We start from the raw sequence: 22,943 nt of genomic DNA, 5'->3' as shown, positions 1-22,943 counted from the left end.
GGGCAAGAGTCAGGTCTTCTGGACACCAGGGAGTCACAAAGGACAAGAGAAAAGGGTCTTCCAGGCACCAGGAATATGGGGATCTCTAGATCTCTGTGGCCTCCAGAATAGTTATGTCTGCTTTCCTCCTCCCCTACTATTTTTAGTTCCGATTTGATTTTCACAAAGATCCCAATGTTTTCAGGGCAGCCCTAACTCACTCTAGCTCCTACTTTATATTCCCTTCAAATCAAATTGTGCAGTTTTTAGTCTGAAATTCCAGGCTTCCCAAAGAGAAAATTTCCATCAGAGGTTTTCTTTTCAATGATATTGATTGCAATAGCGTTGGGATAGCTCTCCACTCTTTAGTTTACTAGATTGGTTCCTTCCTTAGAACATTAGCATACAATGATTAATTGTGGAATTCTTGACAGTTCTGCTCTTCACTACAAGATGGGAGCATTAGCTACCTTTTAGCAAATATAAAACTCCCTTAAAGACCAATTATGTTCTGAAAATTTATCAACAGGAGTACCAGAATTGCCCAAAGTAACCCCTCACCTACAATTCCAGTTGCCTACTTGAACATTTTCACTAAATGATTTGCAAGCCATATAATTTCAGTAGAATGTCCAGGGAATCCAGGATCAATTTTCCCTGTCAGAGATTGGGAAATGTCTAATGAAGGGCTCTCAGAACTTATTTACCTCTCACTTAAATTCCCATCTTGGAGAAGCTTTTTGTGAATATAATTCTGCTTAATTGGAGCCATGGCCTTGCTTTCTCCAAAGTTCAAATGCTAAATGCAGCCCTTGAGGGGGCAGCTTTCTTTTTCCAGGTCATTTGGTTTTTCTTAAAGCGTAGGGAATATCTCTCATTTTATAAGCATCCTTTGAAGGACAATTCAGGGATTTGCAGCTTCATACAGAGTTTTTTTTTTAAACTTTTGAAAAATTTTATTTAATTAACTAATTTAGAATATTTTTCCATGGTTAAAAGATTCATGTTCTTTCCCTCCTCTCCCCTCACCTCCTCCCATAGCCAATGTGCAATTCCTCTGGGTTTTACATGTGTCATTGATCAAGACATATTTCCATATCATTGATATTTGCACCAGGGTGATCATTTAGAGTCTACAGCCCCACTCATATCCCCATCAACCTGTGGGATCAAGCAGTTGTTTTTTTTCTGTTTCTGCTCCCACAGTTCTTCCTCTGGATGTGGATAGCATCTTTCTCATATGTCCCTCTGAATTGTTCTGGATCATTGCATTGCTGCTAGTAGAGAAGTCCATGACATTCCATTGCACTGTGTATCAGTCTCACAGAGGTACCTCTTTTTTTTTTTTAAACATTATTTTATTTGGTCGTTTTCATACATTATTCACTGGAAACAAAGATCATTTTCTTTTCCTCCCCTCCCCCCCCCCCCCCCGCCTTTCCCTCTCCCATAGGCGACACATGATTCCACTGGTTATCACATGTGTTCTTGACTCGAACCCATTTCCCTGTTGTTGGAATTTGCATTAGAGTGTTCATTTAGAGTCTCTCCTCAGTCTTATCTCCTCCAACCCTGCAGTCAAGCAGTTGCTTTTCCTCGGTGTTTTTACTCCCACAGTTTATCCTCTGCTTGTGGGTAGTATTTTTTTTTAGATCCCTGCAGATTGTTCAGGAAAATTGCATTGATACTAATGGAGAAGTCCATCACCTTCGATTGTACCACAATGTATCAGTCTCTGTGTATAATGTTTTCCTGGTTCTGCTCCTTTCGCTCTGCATCACTTCCTGGAGGTTGTTCCAGTCTCCATGGAATTCCTCCACTTTATTATTTCCTTTTAGCACAATAGTATTCCATCACCAACATATACCACAATTTGTTCAGCCATTCTCCAATTGAAGGGCATCCCCTCATTTTCCAATTTTTGGCCACCACAAAGAGCACAGCTATGAATATTCTTGTACAAGTCTTTTTCCTTATTATCTCTCTGGGGTACAAGCCAAGCAGTGCTATGGCTGGATCAAAGGGCAGACATTCTTTTATCGCCCTTTGGGCATAGTTCCAAATTGCCCTCCAGAATGGTTGGATCAATTCACAACTCCACCAGCAATGAATTAATGTCCCCACTTTGCCACATCCCCTCCAGCATTCATTACTTTCCATAGCTGTCATGTTAGCCAATCTGCTAGGTGTGAGGTGATACCTCAGAGTTGTTTTGATTTGCATTTCTCTGATTATAAGAGATGTAGAGCACTTTTTCATGTGCTTATTAATAGTTTTGATTTCTTTGGCTGAGAACTGCCTGTTCATGTCCCTTGCCCATTTGTCAATTGGAGAATGGCTTGATTTTTTGTACAATTGATTTAGTTCTTTATAAATTTGAGTAATTAAACCTTTGTCAGAGGTTTTTATGAAGATTGTTTCCCAATTTGTTGCTACCCTTCTGATTTTGGTTACATTGGTTTTGTTTGTACAAAAACCTTTTAATTTGATGTAATCCAGATTATTTATTTTGCATTTTGTAACTCTTTCTAATTCTTGCTTGGTTTTGAAGTATTTCCCTTCCCAAAGGTCTGACATGTATACTATTCTGTGTTCGCCTAATTTTCTTATAGTTTCCTTCTTTATGTTCAAGTCATTCACCCATTTTGAATTTATCTTGGTGTAGGGTGTGAGGTGTTGATCTAAGCCTAATCTTTCCCACACTGCCCTCCAATTTTCCCAGCAGTTTTTATGAAATAGTGGATTTTTGTCCCAAAAGCTGGGATCTTTGGGTTTGTCATATACTGTCTTGCTGAGGTTGCTTGCCCCCAGTCTATTCCACTGATCCTCCTTTCTGTCTCTTAGCCAGTACCAAATTGTTTTGATGACCGCTGCTTTGTAATATAGTCTGAGATCTGGGACTGCAAGACTCCCTTCCTTTGTATTTTTTTTCATTATTTCCCTGGATATCCTTGATCTTTTGTTCTTCCAAATGAACTTTGTTATGGTTTTTTCCAAATCAGTAAAAAAATATTTTGGAAGTTCCATGGGTATGACACTAAATAGATAGATGAGTTTGGGTAGGATGGTCATTTTTATTATATTGGCTCATCCTACCCATGAGCAGTTAATGTTCTTCCAATTGTTCAAGTCTAGTTTTAGTTGTGTGGAAAGTGTTTTGTAGTTGTGTTCATATAGATCCTGTGTTTGTCTCGGGAGATAGATTCCTAGGTATTTTATTTTGTCTAGGGTAATTTTGAATGGGATTTCTCTTTCTAGTTCTTGCTGCTGAGCTGTGTTGGAATTATATAGAAATGCTGATGACTTATGTGGGTTTATTTTGTATCCTGCAACTTTGCTAAAGTTGTTAATTATTTCAATTAGCTTTTTGGTTGAATCTCTAGGATTCTTTAAGTAGACCATCATGTCATCTGCAAAGAGCGATAATTTGGTCTCCTCCTTGCCTATTTTGATGCCTTCAATTTCTTTTTCTTCTCTAATTGCTACTGCTAGTGTTTCTAATACAATGTCAAATAATAGAGGTGATAATGGGCATCCTTGTTTCACTCCTGATCTTAATGGGAATGGATTTAGTTTATCCCCATTGCAGATGATATTAGCTGATGGTTTTAGATATATACTGTTTATTATTTTTAGGAATGACCCTTCTATTCCTATGCTTTCTAGTGTTTTTAGTAGGAATGGGTGTTGTATTTTATCAAAGGCTTTTTCTGCATCTATTGAGATAATCATGTGGTTCTTGTTGGTTTGCTTGTTGATGTGGTCAATTATGTGGATAGTTTTCCTAATGTTGAACCAGCCCTGCATCCCTGGTATAAATCCTACTTGATCATTGTGGATGACCCTTCTAATCACTTGCTGGAGTCTTTTTGCTAGTATCCTATTTAAGATTTTTGCATCTATATTCATTAGGGAGATTGGTCTATAATTTTCTTTCTCTGTTTTTGGCCTGCCTGGTTTTGGAATCAGTACCATGCTTGTGTCATAAAAGGAGTTTGGTAGGACTCCCTCTTTGCTTATTATGTCAAATAGTTTGTATAGTATTGGGATTAACTGTTCTCTGAATGTTTGATAGAATTCACTGGTGAATCCATCAGGCCCTGGGGATTTTTTCTTAGGAAGTTCTTTGATGGCCTGTTGGATTTCTTTTTCTGATATGGGATTATTTAAGAAAACGATTTCTTCTTCTGTTAGTCTAGGCAATTTATATTTTTGTAAATATTCATCCATATCACCTAGGTTGGTATATTTCTGGCCATATAGTTGGGCAAAGTAGTTTTTAATGATTGCCTTAATTTCCTCTTCATTGGAGGTGAGATCCCCCTTTTCATCCTTGATGCTGTTAATTTGCCTTTCTTCTTTCCTTTTTTTAATTAGATTAACCAGCACTTTGTCTATTTTGTCTGTTTTTTCAAAGTACCAGCTTCTAGTCTTGTTTATTAGCTTAATAGTTCTGTCACTTTCTATTTTATTAATTTCTCCCATAATTTTTAGGATCTCTAGTATGGTTTTCTTCTGGGGGTTTTTAATTTGTTCATTCTCAAGTTTTTTGATTTGCATTTCCAATTCCTTGGTCTCTGTCCTCCCTAATTTGTTAATATATGCACTCAGGGATATGAATTTTCCTCTAAGTACTGCCTTGGCTGCATCCCATAAGGTTTGAAAGGATGTTTCACCGTTGTCATTTTCTTCAACAAAATTGTTAATTGTTTCTATGATTTCTTCTCTAACTATCCGATTTTGGAGTATCATGTTATTTAATTTCCAATTAATTTTTGATTTGGGTCTCCATGTACCCTTGCCGATCAATATTTTAATTGCCTTGTGATCTGAAAAGGCTGCAGTTAATATTTCTGCTTTTCTGCATTTGAGTGCCATGTTTCTATGACCTAGTGTATGAATTTAGGTTGCTTCTGACTAGTTCTTCCCAGCCTCTGAGGTTTCTTAGAGTGCTGGGTCCCTGATCACAGCCACACTGCCCAGATGTTCAGCTCTGCCCAGATAATCAACGCGTGGTCCACCCCTGGTGTTTAGCTCCGCGGAGATGTTCAGCGCATCCACCCCAAGTACAGCTCTGCTGAAGTGCTGGATTTTCCAGTGAAACCGCCCTGAGATGTTTTTTCCTGACAGTCCCCAGATCCCAAAGACCCTGGAGTGCCCCCCCAGACAGAGACGTTCCCCACTCACTCGCTGTCCCAGTGAGCGCTCAGGTAGCTCACTCTGGTTTAGTGGGGGAGGTGGGGTGGGGGAAGGACGGCTCAGTTCACTTTTCTGTGCAAGCTTTTCCTCCTTATTATAGTGTGGAAATGTTCAAGCCCCACGTACCTTCGCCTCTGTGGAGTACTGGGAGTACTGGGGTGTCCTTCTGTTCCTCCAAAGGTGATTTTTATGCTCCTTTGATGTAGTCTATTTCGTTCGGTGCCGGGGAGAGGAAGCATGTGGCGTCTAGATTGCAGCCATGATTACCCGGAAGTCTCCACAGAGGTACTTCTTAACGAAGCTTTCTTTCTAAGGATTCTTGCTAGCCAGCATGGCACAGATGGACATGGGACAGATGACACTCTCCCTGGTCCTACTCTAAGGAAAGATTTCCCCGGCTGTTTCCGTGGACTGAAATCAACTTACCCTGAGATGCCAACAGACAAACAGACAGACAGATAGGGTGGACAGAATGGGACCAGCCGTTTGGGGATTTCGAGATCAAGTTTAAAAATCTTTAGTTCGGACTTAATTTGGATGTGTTTAAATCTGTGCTTACATGACCTCTGATTCCAGTAATTACGGGGGGGGGGGGGCGGGGGCGCTCCTATTCCCATCATTAAAACTCAAAGCAGGGTCCCCACACCTCCTTAATGATGACCTTCCCAGAGGTCCAGAGATCTCAGGTAGCTTCTCATCACTGACCAAACAGCAGTGAGGCTAAGAGCTCTGCCCAGTTTAGACTGCTACCCTAGAATCCTTTCACCCCAAATGAAATGGGGGCTTTGGTGACGGAAACCCCAGAAAGGCCAGACCTGTCCCAGCTAGCTGCGGAAGGCTGGACCAGATGTGTGACAGGATGATCTAGAAGGCCTCTTGGGTAGAGGGTAGCCTCTTGGTCTCTGCTTCTTATGGAGAAGAGAGAAATTATAAGAAAATACATGTAAAGGACAGAAGCTAAAGAAGGGTTATTTGTCAGTCAAATGAAGATTCCATTTGGAATGTGACTGGGAAACAGTTGGAGGCAAACACCAATTGCTTGCCTGGCTGATGTGAAGGAAGAAGCTGGTTTTATCTCTGGGACTTGGGATAATCAAGCTGGAGGTGAGCTGGCTGATTTGAAGGCAGAAGAAGAAGGACAATAGTCCATATCTCTCTCTGACTGGCTCTGTTTCATGCTAGTGACTGAATTGCCATTTCTCTCAATATCCTGCAACCTAACACTCACTGTAAAGAATAGGGATATCCCACCCCTCTTACCTCCATTCTCTGTCCTTGTCTTGTCTTCCCCAAATAAACACCTTATTTGACAAAGAAGATTAAGAACTATTTCATTTAAACCTCACAGCTCACACTGAGTGACTTGAGGGATACTGAAGAAGGGGGGAGGGGAGGCTGAAAGGCTTCTGAAGAGGGAGGAAAACGGGAGGCATAGAGGGAGGAGGATAGGTAAAAAGAAGATAACTACCTGATCCATTAGTTATCTAGTAACCATCAAATATACCCTCAAAATATCATCTATTACCTTCTCACCCATTTTCCCACCCCCTCTCCTGGGAGGCCCTCATGCCCCAAAAAGAATGTGGGCACCCCTGACTTCACCCCTCCTGCTGCCCCATCTGCCCAGGAGTAATATTTTATCTGTTCTGGTGGTGTTTCTGCTTGGAGAGCCCAGGCCCTGTTGGGATCAGATGAGAGTTGCCCCTGCCTCTCCTGTTGGGCTACTGTTGTAAGGAAACATCAAATAGAGTTTTTTATCCTTGGACCTTTCTGGCCATTTTGTGTCCAGGACATTATTGAGATCCCAACACATTTGGTGGTAGAGTGTGAACATAGAATAGGATACCTGTCAGATCTATGAGAAAGGAAGGAATTTAAGACCAAGCAAGAGGAAGAGAACACTACAAAATGTAAAATGACTAATTTTGATTATATTAAATTAAAAAGGTTTTGTACAAACAAAACCAATGCAACCAAAATTAGAAGAGAAACAACAAATTGGGAAAACAATCTTATAACAAAAACCCATGACAAAGATCTAATTTCTCAAATTTATAAGGAGCTAAGTCAATTGCACAAAAATCAAGCCATTCCCCAACTGACAATTGGTCAAGGAATATGAATAGGCAGAGACATTTTGTTTCCTATCAGAGAACTCATACTGGAGAGAAACCATTAGAATGTAATGAATGTAGAAAAACTTTCAGTGTAAGGCAAAGCCTTATAAAACATCAGAGGACTCATACTGGAGAGAAACCATTCCTTTGTAATGAATGTGGGAAAGCCTTTTGAAAGCAGATATTTTTGGTGCAGGGTCCAACAAATCACTTGGTGTTTTATCTACAGGACAACGTGGGGCCAATATAAACCCACTTTGTTGATAATCTGTCTCTTTTTTTCCATCTTGTGGTTTTCTAATGGATTTGGAGGACTTTAAAAACTCTCCAGTAGCCAACAACTGCCTCAATTCCAAGATTTTTCAATTTGAAGGTGCTGTTTGTAGAAATTTTCAACACAATGAAAGCCCAGTCATTGTCACAGTGTATATTCTCTACCAAAAAACCACCAACAAAAAAACTGATGCTGGTCATTCACAGCTTCAACATCTCCTCTTTTTGATGTTCAGTTCTGCTACTGCTAATGTCCCTCCTTCTACCCCCACCTTCCTCCTCTTCTACTTCCATCTCCCTTTTTCTGTCCTGTAAGTGATTTGGTACGAGAAACTGCCACCATTCATTCTCCCTCTATCACAATTGAGTTTCAATTTTGTTATTGAAATCAAATGCTTTATTCTGGCTTTTCACAAAAAAATTATACCCTGAAGTTATATCATTTCAGATCCCACCCCAAAAGTCAACCACCAATCCTAAAATAGTCGCAAACGAGATACATCTATAAGGCTTCTTTCTGCCATTGGTATCTTTCTATTCAGTATGTATCTGCATACCAAATATAGTCAAGACTTCTGCTCACGGACATGAGTAGGATTTACATTTTCTAGCAATAATTGGATTATAATATTTTATATGTACTTCACTGAAAATTGCTGTTCTACTTTTAGCATGTAAATGATGCTAAACAAAATTTAATAACATACTAAAAAATCTCTTACTTCCCCAATTGTATAATTCCATTTCCTCTCAGGTAGCCCCCTTTCCATTAATTTACCTGCTCATAAACTTTGTCATCACTCACCCACAGAATGTGACCAGGTCTGCTCTCTCTTGTTTCTTGCCATGGTGACAGACAGAATAGAGGATAGAGAAAATTTTGCTTCTTATCACCTGCTCAGTTTCTAATCTGATAGATGTAAAGAAGTTGTGGACTTCCGGTCAAGATGGCGGTGTAGAAGCAGCGAAAGTTCAGACCTCGGAATCCCTTCCCTACCGATCGCAAACAGAGTGCTCCTAGGCCACCGAAATTCAAGCTGAACAACAGGATAGACTTGGGGAAACCTCCTCCTGGACCTGGATCAAAAGGTACCACACCCCAAAAGCCAGAACCCTAGATCACTCAGATCTAAGGGGTAGACAGAAAGAAGGTTCCAGGACCCATCCCCCCCAACCCAGAGTGCTGAGCCCAAGGCAGCAGTGGGAACCTCAGGGCTCTGAGGACTCACCTTGAAAGCAACCCGAGCCAGTCTCTGGAGCGCCCAACACAGACGGCAGGGAAGCATAGAGAGAAGGGGGAAGCCTGTGGCCCCCTGGCTGGGTTCTTCCATCTGGGTCTCGGGGGAGGTCCCAGCTTTGGGGCACCAGTTGAGCCCAATCCCATCGGGAGCCCTCAGAGCTACTGAAAGGACAGAAAATTCAGGGCTGGCAAAGGGGTGGCTCCGAAGAGCCTACCTTGAAAGTAACCCGGGCCAGTTTCTGGGCATTCAACACAGACTGTGGAAGAGGAGGTTGCTGCTTTTCTCTTTCTTCTTTTTTTGGCTCCTGGATCATTCGGCCCACACTATCTGAACCTAATCCCATCAGGAGACATCAGAGTCCAGACAAGCCACAACCCCTCCCCCCTTAGAGAGCAGGGTCTTCTGAAAGAACCAGCTGAACCTAATCCCATCAGGAGCCCTCAGAGCTACTGAAAGGACAGAAAACTCAGGGCTGGCAAAGGGGTTGCTCCAAAGAGCTTTCCTTGAAAGTAACCTGGGCCAGTTTCTGGGCACTCAACACAGACTGTGGAAGAGGAGGTGGCTGCTTTTTTTTTCTTCCTTTTTTTGGCTCCGGGATCTTTCGGCCCACACCACCTGAACCTAATCTCATCAGGAGCCCTCAGAGTCCAGGCAAGCCACAACCCCTCCCCCCTTAGAGAGCTGGGTCTTCTGAAAAAACAGAAACCTAGAGGCGAAGTCAAGATGGCAGCCTAGAAGGAGCATAGACCTGGCAGCCTGGACAGAGCTTTAGAGATCCTCCATATCTGCTCCAGCCGTCCAGGAAGTTTAAAACTCAGAATAAACCCAGCCCAACTAAGCTGAACTCAATCCCATCAAAAGTCTCCAGAACACAGGGAAGCCCAGGCTCCCAACCCATCCTCATTGACTGCTGGACTTTAAGCCAATCAAAAGCCTCCAGAGGACAAGAAAGCTCAAACCCCCAACAACCCTCCCTCAGAGATTACACCAAGAGATCCTCTGTTAAAGCTCCAAGAGGGGAGACTGATAGAAGTCCCTAAAAAACAAAAAAATGAGAGTAACAAGAGCACAGACAAATACAGGGAGGAAAGAAGGGGTGAATTTGAACAAACAACAGAAACAGAAGAAAGAAACTACAATAGACAGCTACTACTCACCAAATGGAACAGAGGGGGAGAGATCAGCAAACGATAAACCAGAAATCCCAGCGAAATGGATACAGGCTGTGAAAGAACTCAAAACACAACTAAGAGAGGCTGAAGACAATTGGGAAAAGAACTTAAAAATTAAGATAAGTCATCTGGAAACAGAGGCACTTGAACTAAAACAAGAAAATAGTGTCCTGAAAGCCAAAATCATCCAGCTGGAAAATGAGGCAAAGGAGATGAAAGATGAGGCAAAGGAGATGAAAGACGAGATAAGGAGGATGAAAGACAATCTTCAAAGAAACTCAGACCAGAAGGAAAAAGATGACCAAAAAGCCAAAGATGAAATCCAATCTTTAAGAACCAGAGTAAAACAACTAGAATCAAGTGACCTCACAAGGCAGCAGGACACTATAAAACAAAACAAAAAGAATGAAAAAATTGAGGAAAATGTGAAGCATCTCATTCACAAAACAGACGATTTAGAAAATTGTTCAAGAAGACACAATTTAAGAATAATTGGACTACCAGAAGACCACGACAAAAGAAAAAGCCTGGACATAATACTAGAGGAAATTATCCAGGAAAACTGTCCCGAAATCCTAGAACAAGAGGGGAAAGTGGAGATTGAAAGAATCCACAGATCACCCCCTGTTTTTAATCCCCAACTGACAACACCAAGAAATGTTATAGCCAAATTCAAAAACAATCAGATAAAAGAACAGGTATTACAAGCTGCCAAGAAGAAACCATTCAGATACCATGGAAACATGGTGAGGATTACACAGGATCTGTCTGCATCCACACTGAAGGACCGAAAGGCATGGAATATGATATTCCGGAAAGCAAGGGAATTAGGCCTACAGCCAAGAATAAAATACCCATCAAAACTGACTATATTCTTACAGGGGAAAGTATGGTCATTTAACACAACAGAGGAATTCCAAGCATTCATAAATAAAAGACCAGACCTGAACAGAAAATTTGAAGTCCAACCACAGAACTCAAGAGAATCATCAAAAGGTAATTAAAAAAGAGGGGAAAAACAACAACAACAACAACAAAGGTTTTTTTTAAGAGACTCAATAAGTTAAAATGATATGTATCCCTATAAGAAAAGAGGTCACTGGCAACTCTTAAAAACTGTTGCTATCACCTAAGCAGCTAGAAGAACTACACTCAGAGGGAACAGTGACAAACTGTATAGGATGAAAGGACAAGACATAAATAGGTATATAGAGATATGCATGCATAAATACATATACATGTGTATGTATATATATATATATACATGACTAAAGCTAAAAAAGAAAAGAGGTTATGACTAAAAGAAATGGGAAAAGAAACAAATGGGGGTAAATTTATATGTCACAAAGAAGCTCATGGCGGGAGGGGGGAGAACATCGATACACTGGAAGGGTAAAGAGGTTGGAGATAGGAAATATTCAACTCTTACATACTTTGAAACTGACCCAAAGAGGGAAGAACAATCCAATCCATTGGGGAAGAGAATAGATTTGCGCCCTATAGGGGAGTAGAAGGGTAAAAAACAGACTGGTGGGGAGGGAAGCAGTACAAGGGAGGGAGAGGGTGGGGGGGGGAATTTTTAAAAAGACTACAGGGGAAAATAAGGGAGGGAATAAGAAGGGAGGGGGGTAGAAAGGGAAATACAAGGGGGACTGATTTAAAGTAAATCACTGGACTAAAAGGTAGAGCTGAAGAAGAAAGGTTAGAATTAGGGAAGGATATCAAAATGCCAGGGAGTCCACAAGTGACAGTCATAACATTGAACATGAATGGGATGAACTCACCCATAAAATGTAGACGAATAGAAGAATGGATTAGAATCCAAAACCCTACCATATGTTGTCTCCAAGAAACACACATGAGGCGGGTTGACACCCACAAGGTCAGAATTAAAGGATGGAGTAAGACCTTCTGGGCCTCAACTGACAGAAAGAAGGCAGGAGTGGCAATCATGATATCTGATAAAGCCAAAGCAAAAATAGACCTCATCAAAAGGGATAGGGAAGGTAATTATATTTTGTTAAAAGGGACTTTAGATAATGAGGAAATATCACTAATCAACATATATGCACCAAATAATATAGCACCCAAATTTCTAATGGAGAAACTAGGAGAATTGAAGGAAGAAATAGACAGTAAAACCATATTAGTGGGAGACTTGAACCAACCATTATCAAATTTAGATAAATCAAATCAAAAAATAAATAAGAAAGAGGTAAAAGAAGTGAACAAAATCTTAGAAAAATTAGAATTAATAGACATATGGAGAAAAATAAATAGGGATAAAAAGGAATACACCTTCTTCTCAGCACCACATGGCACATTCACAAAGATTGACCATACATTAGGTCACAGAAACATGGCACACAAATGCAGAAAAGCAGAAATAATAAATGCAGCCTTTTCAGACCACAAGGCAATAAAAATAACGATCAGTAATGGTACATGGAAAACCAAATCAAAAACTAATTAGAAACTAAACAATATGATACTCCAAAATCGTTTAGTTAGAGAAGAAATCATAGAAACAATTAATAATTTCATCGAGGAAAATGACAATGGCGAGACAGCCTTTCAAACCTTTTGGGATGCAGCCAAAGTGGTAATCAGAGGTAAATTCATATCCCTGAGTGCATATATTAACAAACTAGGGAGAGCAGAGATCAATCAATTGGAAATGCAAATAAAAAAAATCGAAAGTGACCAAATTAAAAACCCCCAGCAGAAAACCAAACTAGAAATCCTAAAAATTAAGCAAATTAACAGCATCAAAGATGAAAAGGGGGACATCACCTCTGAGGAAGAGGAAATTAAGGCAATCATTAAAAATTACTTTGCCCAATTATATGGCAATAAATATACCAATTTAAGTGATATGGATGAATATATACAAAAATACAAACTGCCTAGACTAACAGAAGAGGAAATAGAATTCTTAAATAATACCATATCAGAAAATGAAATACAACAGGCCATCAAAGAACTCCCTAAGAAAAAATCCCCAGGGCCTGATGGATTCACCAGTGAATTCTATCAAACATTCAGAGAACAGTTAATCCCAATACTATACAAACTATTTGACATAATAAGCAAAGAGGGAGTTCTACCAAATTCCTTTTACGACACAAGCATGGTACTGATTCCAAAACCAGGCAGGTCAAAAACAGAGAAAGAAAACTATAGACCAATCTCCCTAATGAATATAGATGCAAAAATCTTAAATAGGATACTAGCAAAAAGACTTCAGCAAGTGATCAGAAGGGTCATCCACCATGATCAAGTAGGATTTATACCAGGGATGAAGGGCTGGTTCAATATTAGGAAAATTATCCACATAATTGACCACATCAACAAGCAAACCAACAAGAACCACATGATTATCTCAATAGACGCAGAAAAAGCCTTTGATAAAATACAACACCCATTCCTATTAAAAACACTAGAAAGCATAGGAATAGAAGGGTCATTCCTAAAAATAATAAACAGCATATATCTAAAACCATCAGCTAATATCATTTGCAATGGGGATAAACTAGATGCATTCCCAATAAGATCAGGAGTGAAACAAGGATGCCCATTATCACCTCTACTATTTGACATCGTACTAGAAACACTAGCAGTAGCAATTAGAGAAGAAAAAGAAATTGAAGGCATCAAAATAGGCAAGGAGGAGACCAAGTTATCACTCTTTGCAGATGACATGATGGTCTACTTAAAGAATCCTAGAGATTCAACCAAAAAGCTAATTGAAATAATCAACAACTTTAGCAAAGTTGCAGGATACAAAATAAACCCACATAAATCATCAGCTTTTCTATATATCTCCAACACAGCTCAACAGCAAGAACTAGAAAGAGAAATCCCATTCAAAATCACCTTAGACAAAATAAAATACCTAGGAATCTACCTCCCGAGACAAACACAGGAACTATATGAACACAACTACAAAACACTTTCCACACAACTAAAACTAGACTTGAGCAATTGGAAAAACATTAACTGCTCATGGGTAGGATGAGCCAATATAATAAAAATGACCATCCTACCCAAACTTATTTATCTATTTAGTGCCATACCCATGGAACTCCCAAAAAATTTCTTTACTGATTTGGAAAAAACCATAACAAAGTTCATTTGGAATAACAAAAGATCAAGGATATCCAGGGAAATAATGAAAAAAAAAACACTAATGAGGGGGGCCTAGCAGTCCCAGACCTCAAACTATATTACAAAGCAGCAGTCATCAAAACAATTTGGTACTGGCTAAGAGACAGAAAGGAGGATCAGTGGAATACACTGGGGGCAAGTGACCTCAGCCAGACAGTATACGATAAACCCAAAGATCCCAGGTCTTGGGACAAAAATCCACTATTCGATAAAAACTGCTGGGAAAATTGGAAGACAGTGTGGGAGAGATTAGGAATTGATCAACACCTCACACCCTACACCAAGATAAATTCAAAATGGATGAAAGAGTTAAACATAAAGAAGGAAACCATAAGTAAATTGGGTAAACACAGAATAGTATACATGTCAGACCTTTGGGAGGGAAAAGACTTTAAAACCAAGCAAGACATAGAAAGAATCACAAAAAGTAAAATAAATAATTTTGACTACATCAAATTAAAAAGCTTTTGTACAAACAAAACCAATGTCACTAAAATCAGAAGGGAAACAACAAATTGGGAAAAAATATTCATAGAAACCTCTGACAAAGGTTTAATTACTCATATTTATAAAGAGCTAAATCAATTGTACAAAAGATCAAGCCATTCTCCAATTGAGAAATGGGCAAGGGACATGGATAGGCAGTTCTCAGATAAAGAAATCAAAACTATTAATAAGCACATGAAGAAGTGTTCTAAATCTTTTATAATCAGAGAGATGCAAATCAAAACAACTCTGAGGTATCACCTCACACCTAACAGATTGGCTAACATGATAGCAAAGGAAAATAATGAATGCTGGAGGGGATGTGGCAAAGTAGGGGCATTAATTCATTGCTGATGGAGTTGTGAACTGATCCAACCATTCTGGAGGGCAATTTGGAACTATGCCCAAAGGGCGATAAAAGAATGTCTACCCTTTGATCCAGCCATAGCACTGCTGGGTCTGTACCCCAAAGAGATAATGGACAAAAAGACTTGTACAAAAATATTCATAGCTGCGCTCTTTGTGTTGGCCAAAAATTGGAAAACGAGGGGATGCCCATCAATTGGGGAATGGCTAAGCAAATTGTGGTATATGTTGGTGATGGAATACTATTGTGCTAAAAGGAATAATAAAGTGGAGGAATTCCATGGAGACTGGAACAACCTCCAGGAAGTGATGCAGAGCGAAAGGAGCAGAACCAGGAGAACATTGTACACAGAGACTAATACACTGTGGTATAATCGAATGTAATGGACTTCTCCATTAGTGGCAGTGTAATGTCCCTGAACCATCTGCAGGGATCTAGGAGAAAAAACACTATTCATAAGCAGAGGATAAACTGTGGGAGTAGAAACACTGAGGAAAAGCAACTGCGTGACTACAGCGGTTGAGGGGACATGACAGAGGACAGACTCTAAATGAAACTCTATTGCAAATATTAACAACATGGTAATGGGTTCGAATCAAGAACACATGTGATACCCAGTGGCTATGAATAATGCTTGGAAATGATCAAATAAAATATTATAAAATAAAAAAAGAAATAAAACAGATTTGAATTATGGCAAAGGAGAATTTTATATTTGCTTGGCATACAGAATAAATAATTGGGTGCTAATAGAATCAGGCTAATAAGAGTAGCTTTCTCAGCTATGACAGATGATGCTTGTCATAAAGGCAAAAGTACCTTGAGTCTCAAAGAAAACCATAGCAAGCCTAAGAATCCAACAAAGGCTATGCAAAAAGTTCAGATAAAAAGCCTTGTCAGTGTGAATGAGTATCTCTGGTTGATAAGCATAATCTCATTGAAGTTTACAATGGAGATGAAATACAGTCATAGAAGGAGTGACTTGGTGCTAAATTAATCAAGGGGGTAAACCAATTCTCCCTAGAAAATTATATCAACATCTATGCACCATAATTCATGCAAAAGGACATTATAGGGTACAGGGTATTCTGGATATTTTGGAAGGCACCTGGAATAACAACAAATGCCATTAGAACTTATCAGGCATGCACGTGAAACATGTAGAAAATATAATCAAGAACGTTTTAAGAACATAGTATTGGAAGGCTGACCTCTCAGCTACATGCCTTTCCAATGTACCTAAATTGACTATATTAACATACTCAAAGACAAGGGATACAAGTATGCATGGCTGTTGTGGATAGACTAACAAGATAGTTTGAAGAATGTCCAATCAAGAAAAATGATACAGCCACAGTAGTGAGATTTCTACTGACAGAAATTATACCTAGATATGCCATTTCCTAAATCATAGACTTGGACAGGGGGTCTCATTTCACTTCCCAAGTTCTGCAAGAAATAAACAAGAACTTGGAGATCAAATGCAATTATCACAATGTCTATAGACCCTAAAGTACAGGCCAAGTGGAAAGGATGAACAAAGAATTAAAAACACAAATAGGAAAACTCTGTTCAGAAACGCACTTGAAATAGGCAGATGTTATACCTCTTGCTTTGTTTCACATAAGAACAAGAACTAGAACTGATTTGCATGTTTCACCATTTGAAATGCTATATGGTCAACCACTTTGGCATGGTAGGACAGTAAAGCCATCGTATCTGTCCATGTTAAAAGGGGAATGTGTACTTCATGAATATTTGAAGCAAATACAATCAAGATAGGCTGGACAAACTAAGAAATCTAGGCTTATTTGTGCAAAGAATACCATTTGATTTTTCATTGGATAAGATAAAACCAGGAGACAAAGTATATGTCAAGAATTTTAATAGAGAATCTCCTACAGAACCAAGATGGATCAGTCTGACAATATAATGACAACCCCAACATCTGTAAAGGTTGAACAAAAAGATCCACGGTTCCATGCTTCACATGTAAAATTGCATCATACCCATGACATTACCAGCAATGAAGATAAATAAATATAACATCTGCAACAAACAGCCCTAGCAATAGTTAACAACAATTCCTATAGATGGAAAGCTATGAAAGAGAAAACATAAAGAACAGACATTAAAGCACTGCACATGTTAATATAAATGAAACATGAGAGTACAAATGAAAACAGAAACAAGCACTGCAAAAGCAAAAAGGGAACAGCTCCAGACAAACAGATAGACAGATAGACAGACAGAGAAAAGTAATACATGCACATTAGAATTAGCTCTAATGAAAATGTCTCTACAAAAGTCTCTGCCAACAATTGTAAAAACAAGGAAAATGTAACAAAGTTATTTGACTGGGAAGACGTAACTATATGAAATACTTGATATGTTCACCCATAAGCTGAATGCAGAATTCTATCTCCAAGAAAACTTAACAGTCAAGAAAATCTCTTAACTTGAACATCTTAGAGAAGCAAACTATACAAATAAAACCCCCTTGTAAAAACCAAATATCAACTGAGATCAGATAATATCAGATTTAAAATCATAACATACACCTGAAAACTTATACAATACAATGTACTACATACACCCACATGTGAAGATGATCACATGTAAAAACATGCTTCCACCCATGAAGAACAAACTTATGAACACTGACAAGCATGCATGAAGAATTCAAACATTATTTCCATGAACAATGAAACAGAATTCAATCTTACATACAGGAGGCTTCAGGGTAAACATGGTGGCAGTCTAGATGCAAGACTTGTCCTCTCCTCAGCACCCACCAATATAGACTACCTCAAAAAACCAAAAAAAACAAATTCATATGAATGAAGGGACTCTACAGTAGGGTGCAGCATTGAAGGTACGTGGGATTTGGGCATTTCCACACTATAAGGGGGTGAAAAAGCTCCCACCAAAACTGACCCGACCCCACCTACAGAGTCAGAGTCAGAGACAGCATGCTCCAGAAACAGCAAGTGAGAGAGGGGCACCTCTAGAGTGAGGAAGGGGCACCTCTAGGTCCTTGGGAGCTGACTAAGACCACCAAAGACCTACCCCCGAGAGCAGCTACACATGAAACCCCAGCAGGCTCAAGAGAGCAGACCGTGGATGCTCATGGGAAAATAGCACAGAGAAGGGCTGCAAACAGCAGAAGTTGTGGAAATTTGAGAGCTTGCCTTAGACAAAATCCTTGCTCCTTAACTATATGCACAGAGAGCCTGCCCATCTCACTCAGATTTCTGACTAAAAAGGGAAGGGAAAACCTCCACAGTGATGGCAAATTGTGCCCAGGAGCAACAACCTCCCTCCAAGAAAAACAGGAAGAAGGCATTGACACTGGAAAATTTTTGCAGAAGAAAAACCCAGGCTACAGAAGAAATACAGGAGGAAATTCAAATAAGCCCCAAACCTCCCCTCCCAAATGGGAATTGTCCACAAGCTCTTGAAGAATTTAAATTAGAGCTTATCAAAAAGATGGAAGCTTTCTGGCAAGAAAAGTAGGAAATAACTCAAAGAGAAAATAACAGTTTAAAGGACAAGAACTCCCAATTGGAGAAACAGTTGGAAGTCACAAAAAGCAGGATAGACCAAACCGAAAAGGAAAATCAAAAGATTATAGCTGAAAATCAGTCCTTAACGACCAGAATTAGGCAACTGGAAGACAATGATCTTGCAAAACAGCAAGAATTAATAAAGCAAAGTCAAAAGACTGACAAAATAGAAGAAAACATAAAATACCTCACTGACAAGATGACAGATTAGGAAAACAGAGGAAGGAGAGACAATGTGAGAATCATTGGTCTACCTGAAAAGCCAGAAATAAACAGAAATCTTAATATCATACTATAAGAAATCCTCCAAGAAAACTGCCCTGATGTTCTTGAACAAGGGGTTAAAATAGACATTGAAAGAGTTCATAGAACACACTGTACACTAAATCCTCAAAAGACAACTCCCAGGAATGTCATTGCCAAATTCAAGAGCTTTCAAGCTAAGGAGAAAATTCTACAAGAGGCCAAAAAGAGACAATTCAGATACCAAGGAGCACCAATCAGGATAACACAAGACCTGGCAACTTCTACACTAAAGGACCGCAAAGCTTGGAACATGATATTCAGAAAGGCAAGAGAATTGGGTCTTCAATCAAGGATGACCTATCCATCAAAATTGACTATATACTTCCAGGGGAAATTATGGGCATTCAACAAAATAGAAGATTTCCAAGTATTTGTAAAGAAAAGACCAGAACTAAGTGGAAAGTTTGATATCCAAACACAAAGATCAAGAGAAACATGAAAAGGTAAATAAGAAAAAGAGGGAAAAGGGGGAAAATATTTCTTATTCAAACTTTCTTCTTTAAGGGCTACAACTAGATCAAATTATATATATTAATATATGGGGAAAATGTTATTTGTAATTCACAAATTATATTCACTATTATAGTAATTAGAAGAATCATTCACAGGAAGAGACTGGGGTAATAAGTGCTATAAGATGATATACAAAAAAAGAAAAAGGGAGGGGGGAAATCGAAGATGGCACTAAAAGATACTTGAAAAAATAAATAGGATAATATTTATCACAGAAAGATATGCTTGGGAAGGGGAGGGGAAGAATACTCTTATAAGAAGGAGAAGAAGAGAGTGCTAATAGGTAATACTTAAACCTTACTCTCAGTGAAATCAATTCTGAGAAGGAAAAGCATCTAGATCCATTAGGGTCTTGAATTCTATCCTATCCTAAAGGGAAAGTGAGAAGGGAAAACTAAGGGTGGTACAGGGGAGGGAGTACAAAAAGGGAGGGAAAGAGAGGGGGGAGGGAACTTAAGAGACCCTAAAAAACAAGAAGGGAACAAAAACGGAGGGGCCAGAAAGGGAAGTATATTAAGGGAGGGGATTAGGGGGATTGATTAGAAGTAAACCACTGGTTCAAAAGAATATAGCAAAAGAAGAAAAGACAGAACTAGGTGAGCATATCAAAATGCTGGGGAATATGCAAGTGACAATCATAACTTTGAATGTGAATGGGATGAAGTCACCCATAAAACAAAAACAAATAGGAGAGTGAATTAGAATCCAAAATCCTGCCATATGTTGTCTACAAGAAACACACCTGAGGTGGGTAGATACTCACAAGGTTAGAATCAAAGATTGGAGCAAAATCTATTGGGCCTCAACTGAAAAGGAAGAAGGCAGGAGCTGCAATCATGATATCTGACAAAGCCAAAGTAAAAATAGATCTGATTAAAAGGGATAGGGAAGGTAAATACATCCTAATAAAAGGGAGTATAGACATGAGGAAATATCAGTAATCAACATGTAATCAACAGTAATCAACACTGGTATGCACCAAATGGTATAGCATGCAAATTTCTAAAGGAGAAACTAGTGGAATTGAAGGAGGAAATAGATAGTAAAACTATACTACTGGGAGACCTGAACCTACCACTATCAAATTTAGATAAATCAAATCAAAAAATAAATAAGAAAAAGGTAAAAGATTTGAATGAAATCTTAGAAAAATTAGAGTTAATAGATATATTTCTACCTTCTTGTAACTTTCCAAACAGCTCTCCTTCAGACTTTAAGTCCTTCATTTCTTTCATAATCAGATCCACCACCTCTCAGACCTTCTTCTACTTTACTTTTCACAACCATAATTAAAATAAACTTCACTCCACTAAGTATCACTTTAATTTCTAATCAATAACCCATATTTTTAAAAGATTCTGCCATTTAAACATTATGTCTTAGAGCATTGCTTTGTCCAATTCATATTAGACATTTAGTCCATAATACAAATTGGTAAATTGAGATAACTTCTTATGTTTAAAAAAATCCATGATATATGTGTTGGGCCCAGATAAGAACTTAGGACCCTCATAAACCACAATCTAAGAGGAACATTCCTTCTGGGAAGTCAGGAAGAACAGGATGCCCCCAAGCCCTAATCAGCAACAGCCTCATTACCCTTATTAGCCAGCAGCTGTAATGGGAAAACTGCTCCCGATGCCTATAGAACAGAATATAAACCCTACATCAACCCCTAGGCGGGGTCTGGACTTGCACTCTTGGTCCTGGACTCTAGCTTGAGCTAGCAATAAAGTTCCCCTTGTGACTCCGTTGTTGGGGTGATGTCTTCCTTGCATTTGGGATTGATTCTGGGATGAACACATGCAGGTCACAGGTTTATATTCAAAACAACAAAATCATTCTTATCCTAAAAGTATAGATTTTAACAGTAATCATCTAGCTGGTCATGTGCCACTTCTTGCAGTGTGCGCCCATTCTTGCAAAGATGAAAGAAAACCTTCAGATACTTATTAAATTATGCTTATTTGGAAGGGCATTCCAGGGTGTGGTGAGACCTCTCCTAGTAGACAAATGATGGCAAGTGGGATGATGGAGGGAACATAGGACATGTGCACTAAGGGTTCCAGAAGTCCAGGGGAAGCTCCCCCCCAAACCTGTGCATGCCCCTTATTCTCTTTTTGGCATCCTTAAGTTCCCCTCTGAGGTGTCAGATTCCAAACATGCCTCTACCTAGATTTGTACCCTTCTCCTTTTTGTCCATTTCCCAGGGTTTTCTGCCTGCCATGTCCTGGGATGCTTTTATCAAACAAAGCCTTGCATTTTGGCTTGGGAGGGCTTAGAGGACCTTCCCATGGTGGAAGATGGCCAGTGGAAAAACCCACTAAATAAAAATCTCCAGGCAGGCTCAGTCAATTATTGAAATTTTTTTTTTCTTTTTGGCTTTTAAGGAAGCAAAACTCAAGATAAGACAGTAAAAGGAATTTATTGAAAGCTACATTAAGGTGGTGAAAGGAATGTTTACTGCCATCACTGGGGGGCCTTGCTCTCCTCCACTCTCCTCAGGGGGTTCTGAAACAATAATAGTCCTGGGCCACTCTAAGCTAAGCAGGAGCATCCTGGACCAGCCCACTGAGCCCTGCTCCATCCTGGGCACCTTTCCTGACCCAGGATCACTGTCTGGCCAGGAGAAGATCCAGAGAATTCCATCTAAGAGAACTGTAATCGGCCTCTCTCTAGAGCACCCCAGAGCCACTCAGTGCAGTTCCTGGGAAGGGTCAGCTGTTCTACTTGTCCCTCAAACTGCCAGTGCTTTGGGCCTCCCTTTTTCTTCCAATGAAAGAAAGTCCGAGGCTGATTTCTGTGTCTAATGAGGTCCCCTTCCCTGGGAGAGGAGCTCCAGCTGCCCACAAGACAGTCCAAGCCCCTCTGCTTCTCCCGAGGTGCCACCACTTTCTCTCGCTCACTTTGGTCCCTGCCCATGAAGGTCAAACGCTTGGCATGGTGGGTTGGCATTGGGCCCACATCACTGGGAGGAGGCCTATGGATGAGGGCTTTGGGGAAGCCCGCCCCCCAATCTTTTTTCACCCCTCACCTCCCTGAGAATCAGTTCCAAGGCCAGAGCAGCCTGGGGAGGCAATGCGGGTTGAGTGACTTGCCCAAGGTCACCTGGCTCACCAGTGTCTGGGGTCCCGTTGGAACTCAGGTCTGGTGGGGCCCCTCCGCTGCCTAGGGACCAGCAGTCCAGAACCCAACTCTCCTGGGGAGACAGAAAACGTGGGCTGATTGCCCTCAGGCATGGGTGAGCCTGGGCGGCTGGAGCCCTGGGTCACAAGCCCACTGCCGGCCAGGAAAGGCAGGAGCCAATAATGGCTGCAGCTGTGGACACAATGGGCCCGCGCCAACCCAGCCACAGCTTAGGGTCAGCCCATAGGCCAAGTGTTCTCAGGCCCACCTTTCTGCTCAGAGATGGAGGCGCCCAGGTGAAAAGAGGGCGGTTACTTTTGTCCCAGGCAGAGCAGGGACTGAAGGGGGCGGGGCGGAGGTCTGGGCTCTGCTGTGATTGGAAGGAAGGGCCGGGGTGGTCTGAGAGGGTGGTCTGAGCGCCCGCCCGCTCT

General features: G+C 40.2%; 1 long non-coding RNA gene across 1 annotated transcript in view; it reads right to left on the bottom strand.

Annotated features, from left to right (window-relative positions):
• The window catches only part of LOC103093174 (uncharacterized), a 28,638-nt gene extending 5,700 nt beyond the window's left edge, over positions 1-22,938 (bottom strand). Inside the window, exon 1 of the long non-coding RNA XR_463546.3 lies at positions 22,504-22,938. This is a non-coding gene — a long non-coding RNA (uncharacterized LOC103093174). The remainder of the gene's footprint in view (positions 1-22,503) is intronic.
• Between the last annotated feature and the right edge of the window lie 5 nt (positions 22,939-22,943).

The sequence above is a fragment of the Monodelphis domestica genome, chromosome 2 (genome assembly GCF_027887165.1).
Source record: "Monodelphis domestica isolate mMonDom1 chromosome 2, mMonDom1.pri, whole genome shotgun sequence".
Lineage (NCBI taxonomy): Eukaryota > Metazoa > Chordata > Mammalia > Didelphimorphia > Didelphidae > Monodelphis > Monodelphis domestica.
This window is presented reverse-complemented; position numbering and strand designations above follow the sequence as displayed.